This window comes from Lepisosteus oculatus, chromosome 1 (genome assembly GCF_040954835.1).
Source record: "Lepisosteus oculatus isolate fLepOcu1 chromosome 1, fLepOcu1.hap2, whole genome shotgun sequence".
NCBI lineage: Eukaryota > Metazoa > Chordata > Actinopteri > Semionotiformes > Lepisosteidae > Lepisosteus > Lepisosteus oculatus.
Genome location: NC_090696.1, coordinates 62,841,561 through 62,848,687, shown reverse-complemented (window position 1 = coordinate 62,848,687; position 7,127 = coordinate 62,841,561).

The following is a 7,127-nucleotide window of genomic DNA, read 5'->3' as shown; positions in this document are numbered from 1 at the left end:
TAGCTGGCATTGTTGCAGAAGCAAGAGCCTTATTTCTAATGTAATGTTCCAATCACAGACACATAAAATAAAACTTTCTTTGTCTGTTTGAAAGTGTCCGTCATCAGTGTCTATGATGAACTAAAATTGAGAGGGAAATGTCTGCCACTGGCCCAGGCTTTTGCTGCCAAGAAAGTACTCAGGGGACAATAATGGATAAGGAGATGAGAATTGTAGCAAATATCCGTCTCTATCCCAGCTCTCCAATTCTACACTTCACCCCTGGCAAACAGTAGCTTGACCTGAAATAGGCAGCACTCGGGTAATTAGCCACAGACAACTGACATCAGACAGGTGAGTTCTCTCTATACAGTACCATCATGTCTCTTCAAAAGCCTCTGATGGCCCTGTCTCTTTCATTGTGGACTATCATATCAAATAACACCTATATACAGTACAGTAATGCACAGTTTCTTGTATCATCTGGATTTTGATATATAAAGGCAATGACAGCACATAACACCTTTGGATTTGACGGCTGCTTAAGGACACAGAGAACAAAATAGGTGATAGGATGAATTTCAAAGATCCAGTCGGTGAAAAGGTAGGATTGGAGTGTCTTTGAAATACTGAAGTGCAGGGTAATGTTTTTTAAATTATCATGTAATCATAATTGTGTGCCAATGTAATCAGTGTCTTCTCGTGTCAATTGTTGGTCTTTTTGCAATTAAATGCATTTAGATATAATTTGTAAGTTCTAAGTGACAGGTCTGTGACAAAATAGTTCTTATCAAGCATTTATGGGTTTTTAAAGATAGGGAAAGCTTATATCCTTGGGTGATTTTCCTAACAAAATGTTTTTTTGAAATCATCCTTCGGGTATAAATTCCTTGTGGCTAAGGCAGTAATTTCCACATTTACCACCAAACATTAAAATATTGATCTTGCTGCCCCTTTATATTTAATTCTCTCATTGCGTTAAAGTTGGACTGATCTTCTGAAACGGTAAATTATGTTTTGGGTCTGATCAATGTGTACAGTGTTAATTATAATTCTCAGTAGCATATACTCTGGTACTAAGTTAATCGTTATAAGAAAATAGTATCTGAATGTTTTTCTAGCATTTCTAGAAGTGATTACGTGCAAGATTATCTTTGCTACAAGTCACACATGGATTGATGGTACTGTATTTACGGAATCATTATGTATTGGTTTAAAATGAAAGGTAGTGAGGAAAGGAAGATGTCTTCTTGGAGGTTAGGGTTAAACACAACAGATCTCCCACTACCAGCATCAGTTGTCATAAGGTAAAGTTCTTTTGGCAGTCCTAAGTGTCAAATCTGTTCAGTCACTTCAAAAGCAATTAGATCAGAAGGCATTTTTGGATTAGATTTTGGTATTGGTGAAAGAAATTAAGATTTCCTTTTTGGCCAGCTACTTTCAGATTTTATTATGTTTAGGAGTTTCAGTAAAGTTGCAATGGATTTACCAACCTTTTTAGGACTTTTGTTTTAAGAGTTTGTTGATTTTCTTCTACCTTAAGATAAAATTAATATTGAACATCTCTCCACTTTACTGCCTGTTGCCATTGTTGATTCTATGCTTTTTATACTTTAATTTACAAACCTAAGCATTTAACAAGGCTGAGATTCATTACAAATAACAAATAATGGCATTTTCTGTGTGTTTTTAATGTAACCAATTGAATAGTGAAGAGTTTGGGTAATATTTTTGAAGAGGGTTATTGATTACAAAACATCACAATATTATGCAATGGAGAAAAGTCTTACAGGGACAACTGCTTGCAAAAATCTTGGCTCCATATAGAAATGCTGCTTGGCTGAGTTGGTAGAACTCACAGATCATTAGCCTTACAAGGTCACAGGTTCAGATTTTGCCTAGGGACAAAGTGGACTTACACTGGCTACCAAATACTCATAAAACGTGAACGGGGGAAGTAAGGTTTTTGATGAGGCATGAAACCTTTAAACAAAAGCCAATAAAGAACTCAGAGCAATAATCAAGGGACCTCAATGCCCTGCATAAATTTCCCAAGACATTTCATATCTCAAGCAGTTCCTAATGCTAGTTCTTGGCACTCAATAATCCCATTTTTTTCCTTCTACCTAGCCCTAATAATATAATTTAACTTTAATTATTCTGATAGAATTATACAGACCAGTGACTTTACTAGAATGCTGGTTTCACACTGTCAGTTAAAAAAAAAACACCTATTGCAGCAATGGACCTTTTCCAGCAAATCTTGTGTGTCTTTTTGAAGAAGTCCTGAAGACTTCCAACATTAAATTACTGATAGCACTGCACATGTTCTGCCTCAGAACATTTAATTAATTAGTCTAGTTTGGCCTAATCTTTTTCATACAATAGCTACTTACCAAGGTATCACAGAAATAGAAGCAAACTGTAGCAGAGAGCAGGAAATTTATGTAATTAAGACAAAAATCATGTTTTAATGCACATCAAGTTTCTGTAACCAAATGTTAATTTTCTATGTAAAGAATACTCTGAGAAAGAACATTTCTATATTAACAAAAATTAGTGTTCCCACTAAATTGTAATTACTATCTTTAGAAAATGTTTAGAATTATAAAAGGCACAGGAGACTACTGTAAGTACAGATATAGTTAATGAAAAATGATTTTTCTCATGAGATTGTTCTCATGCACTCTACAGAGCAGGAGTTGTCAAAATTTGATCCAATTGTCAATTGCTGGAAATAAATATAGTCTAGATTAGGTATGGAACCAGCAGGTTATGCTTCTGGCACAATGGAAACTTTTATTTATTCAGCACACTTGTCAGTTTCAAAAGTGAATGTGCCAATGAGTACAGTACGTAAATAACACATAAAAGTTCCCTTAAAATATTTCAATTCTTAAAATAATTGAAATTCCAAAGGTCACATTTCCAAAGCTTTTCAACATAGTTTTTTTTTTCTGTTTTTATCTGAGTCATAATAGATACTTGGAGATCAGACCAAGAGCTCTGCAGTCTCATCTGCATGCATGGATACAGTATGTAACACCTAAGAACCCCTAGCTTTCCAATAGGATGAATAGACTGTGAATGGCTGTGGTATAGTCAGAGGGCAATCATTGCTTCCATTCTTCAACATCATGATGTACCCACTGAAAGGCAATTTACAAGATGAGCGAGGGTTTCATTTTAAGATATGACACTGTCTCTAAATACACAGTTCAACTAAACCAAAATTACTTAAGGAAAAAGAACAACGGATTTTGAAATTGATATGCTGGTCTTGCCACTTAAGCTTACTGAAGTGCTGTGGCATGACCTTGACAGGAACATGTTAAAGAGTGTAAATGGCCTACATGTAGTCTGGGAGGTGATTTTTACTCAAGGAATCCCCTTTTCTTCCAGGAAATCCTGTCTCCTGCTGCCTTTCCGTTTAATACATTTTCATATAAATCAATATCAAGTGCTGATTCTGCCTTTCTTAAGTGTATTTCAGTAAGATTACCCAAGTGTCCATATAGTTTGGATTGTAATGCTATTAAATACACGTTATGTATTGGAAATTTTCTACCTTTTCAAGCCATGGGTTTCTTTTAAACAAATCACGCTCAAGTGATTCTTAGTTGGGTTTCTTAGCTTCTTAGTGACTTACCCTGGAATATATGTTTAAAATGCTTTTTTCTGCCCACTCCTTATTTTTATGTTATGTTATATTGTATCCAGACTTTTTCTATTGCAGTGGCAATAGTCAAAATCCAGCTGAGACATACATTAGCTGTGCCCTTCTTCATTTATATTTATATCTAAATCTTTTTCTGGTTTAGGTGGAAGACTAGATCATACCAAATAACAAATTAGGAAGAGGACTATAGAATCAGCAAATGAAATTCAAAAAGATTGAGATGAAAATCCAAACATCTGACAGATGTCATTTATTGGATACAGGTGCAGAGGTTTGCATACACGTAATTGAAACATAAACTATAAATTAAAAATTGGAAGCACTAAGATAAAAAAGGCTATTTATGTGTACATGTTGACAGTTACCTGTAATGTAGATCTTCAAGACACTTTTGGGAAACAATTAAAAAGGAAAAACAACAAAAGGATACTGTATATAGTTAAAAGTTTAAATCATGTCATGTTATGTTAAAATTGTCAAATGCACTAGTATGGCCTTATTTAGAATAATTTGTACAACTTTGGTCATTACATTACAGAAGATATATTGCTGGTCTGAAATGCATTCAGAGAAGAGCAACCAGATACTATCCAGGACTCAAAGGATGTCCTACACCATGAAGGCTGAAGGAACTGAGATATTTTAATCTGGAACAGAAAAGATTACGATTTTGATATTCAAAATCCTGAATGGCACAGGCTCATATTGACTCAGGATTTCTTTGGAATGAAAGTGAAACACGAAACAGAGGACACAAGTGGAGACTAACCAGAAATTTAAAATATTTAAAACCAACAACAAGACGTGCTTTGTAACCCAATGTTTGTGAGAGAACACAGTAGAATCAGCATGACTGAGATCCTCGGACCAATTAACAATTACCAATTGGACCAGGCAGGCTGAATGGCCTCCTCTCATTTAATACCATACTTATGTTGTAACCCTACACATGCCTAATCATAGTTCTTAAACAATGCCAAATGATATCAGAGTATTTGAAATAGTTCCATGCCTTTGTCTGTTTTACTAACCTCAATCCTTTCCATTAAGAAATTGCTAGTCAATGATATCTAGTAAAGCTGGTTAATGTGTAAATGTAGCAAGTCACACTTGGAATCTCTTCAATAACTAACCTGACCTATTTCCTTGCATCCTATACAGATGGAATATATTATGCAGGGTGGTAGTCATGGATTATAAGTTATAAACATCACTAGAAATAAAAGCAGAGGGTAGCCTTCCATTGTTTTCATGGTAATATAATGCAACAGAGTGGAGAAGTTGAATGCATCTCCACAGAAGAAATTTCCAAAGATATCTTAAATACATCTGCTTCCTTCATTCAAAAGGGCACACTGTGCGAGGGACCTCATGCTACGGCACAGCACAGACTAAATGAAAGCAGTAACTCTTTCCCTCAGGCGAAAAAGATCCCTGTTATTAAAAACACAATCAGACTTCATTCAGACTTTAAACTTTAATGTATATTCTTTCCATGTTTCTTTCATACAGGCAAGAGTTCTATTGTCTTTCTGAGCTTTAGAAGCAGGCTTGTGAATGGAATATTATAATTATCAGAATTATTCTTGACATTGGTATTGGACTCTGTTAAACAGCTTTATTTTTCATTAACTTAGTTCTTTTATAGCGGCTTTCAGTAATCTCAAAAACAATTGTTACACTGCAAGGATATTTTATCACGTTTTTGCAGAATTTGCAGCAACATTGCTTAGCACATATACATAACTCTACAACTGGGTAATCAGGAGAATGTGCATATGAAATAAATATGCATACCTGTGTACTTTGCTATGACAGAACCTTGATACTTAAATGTTCTTAAGGTAAGAATAGTTTTGAGCTACTAAAAAAAAATGTGTACGGGACTCATTCGATAAGAAACATCCTTTTCAAGAGTTAAGAAAATAACACTTACAGCATAATTAAATTAACCTCCTCTGATTCACTTAAAGCTAACTTTGATCCTGTATACAGTATTGTAATACTCTATACTGTTAAAGTATGTTTTAAAGTTTCTCATCTGTGTGCACATTGAGAGCATTCTTTAAATGTCTGCCATTCATAAAGCTGCAAAACATGTATCAAAACAACTTCACAGATTCTTAAAAAAAAGTAACCAATGTGACTTCCTACTGGTATTCCGCCATTAGTTATAGGTGGGCAATACCTCAGACAGCTTTGCCAAGGAACAATGGACATGGGTCATCGCCTGCATCAGTGCTTCCCAGCCCTGGTCCCGACAGGTCTCTGTGCCTTCTGATTTTTGTTCCAGTCAAGTTAATCAAACACAATTTTCTGTTCAAGATGTATTTTTTCATTTACTTTCAGATCTTAAATGGCTGATAGAAATTAACACCCATCCAAATTTCTGAGTTGCTGTATTCAGGGGTGTTAGATGAAATGTTACCTCAAAAGGGAAAACAAAAACATTTGTTTAGGGAGTGATACGTTGATACTCCCACCAGTGATCACCATAAATTGTTCACCTATTAAGAGCTGACAAGACAGGAATGAGGAGAGGGCTCTTAATAAACAAGTTGGGACTGCACAAAGCTCTGTTTGGAAATATGGCTGGAACACTAAGTTGGAAGCTGGGTGTTCTTACTTTCAGTTCAGAAACATATAAGCAAAAGCCTAAACAAGCAAAAAAATCAATTATACCCCTACGTTAGCACCAGTGATTAAAGATCAGTCAGAATGTCAAGCACCAGGCACATGGATCACCCAGGACTAGGGCTGGGAACCACAGACCTACAACACAGTACATGTAAAGAGTGAGAATATTAGAGCAAGGGTCCCCAGGTCTGGTCCTGGGGAGTTGAGGGGGGGGGTCAGTATGCCTACAGGATTTCAGTGAAGTTGTGCTATTAACATACTCTTAATTGCTCAACATTGACTTACTTGGACTATTTTAACAGATTCACTCAGCTCTTCAGGTGCTGAGGAATCCCCTTTTCCACGTAATTTACAATGACTTGACAAACATGCAGGCACTTTAGCCTTCCAGGATCAGGACTGGGAACACCTGTGTTAAGAGTCTTGGAAGATGCTCTTTTTCATAACAAAAAAGACTTTCGGAAACTGCATCAAAAAAGCGGACAGGAATGAAGGCAACTTAAGTTTCTCATATCTTTTCTGTGCCTTCAACCTGCACAGGCATTTTATACAATTCATGTCTAATTCTGACCTTTGAATCCCAGCAGAATCATTCCCCTAGCATACTGATATTCATTCCTAGTCCTGTATAGCCACTGTGCCTGCTGGCTTTCATTAAACTCAAAACCTTCTGGTACTATTTGAATTGATTGCTGTAGTTTACTACCGTTACCAGGTCTTCAGTCATTGACAATACCTATAAAACTTGGCGGACTGTGGTCCCTTGGACCAGGAGTGAATACCGACCGCTGTCCTAGTACAAACAGAAGGAAAGCGCAGGACCATGAAGACA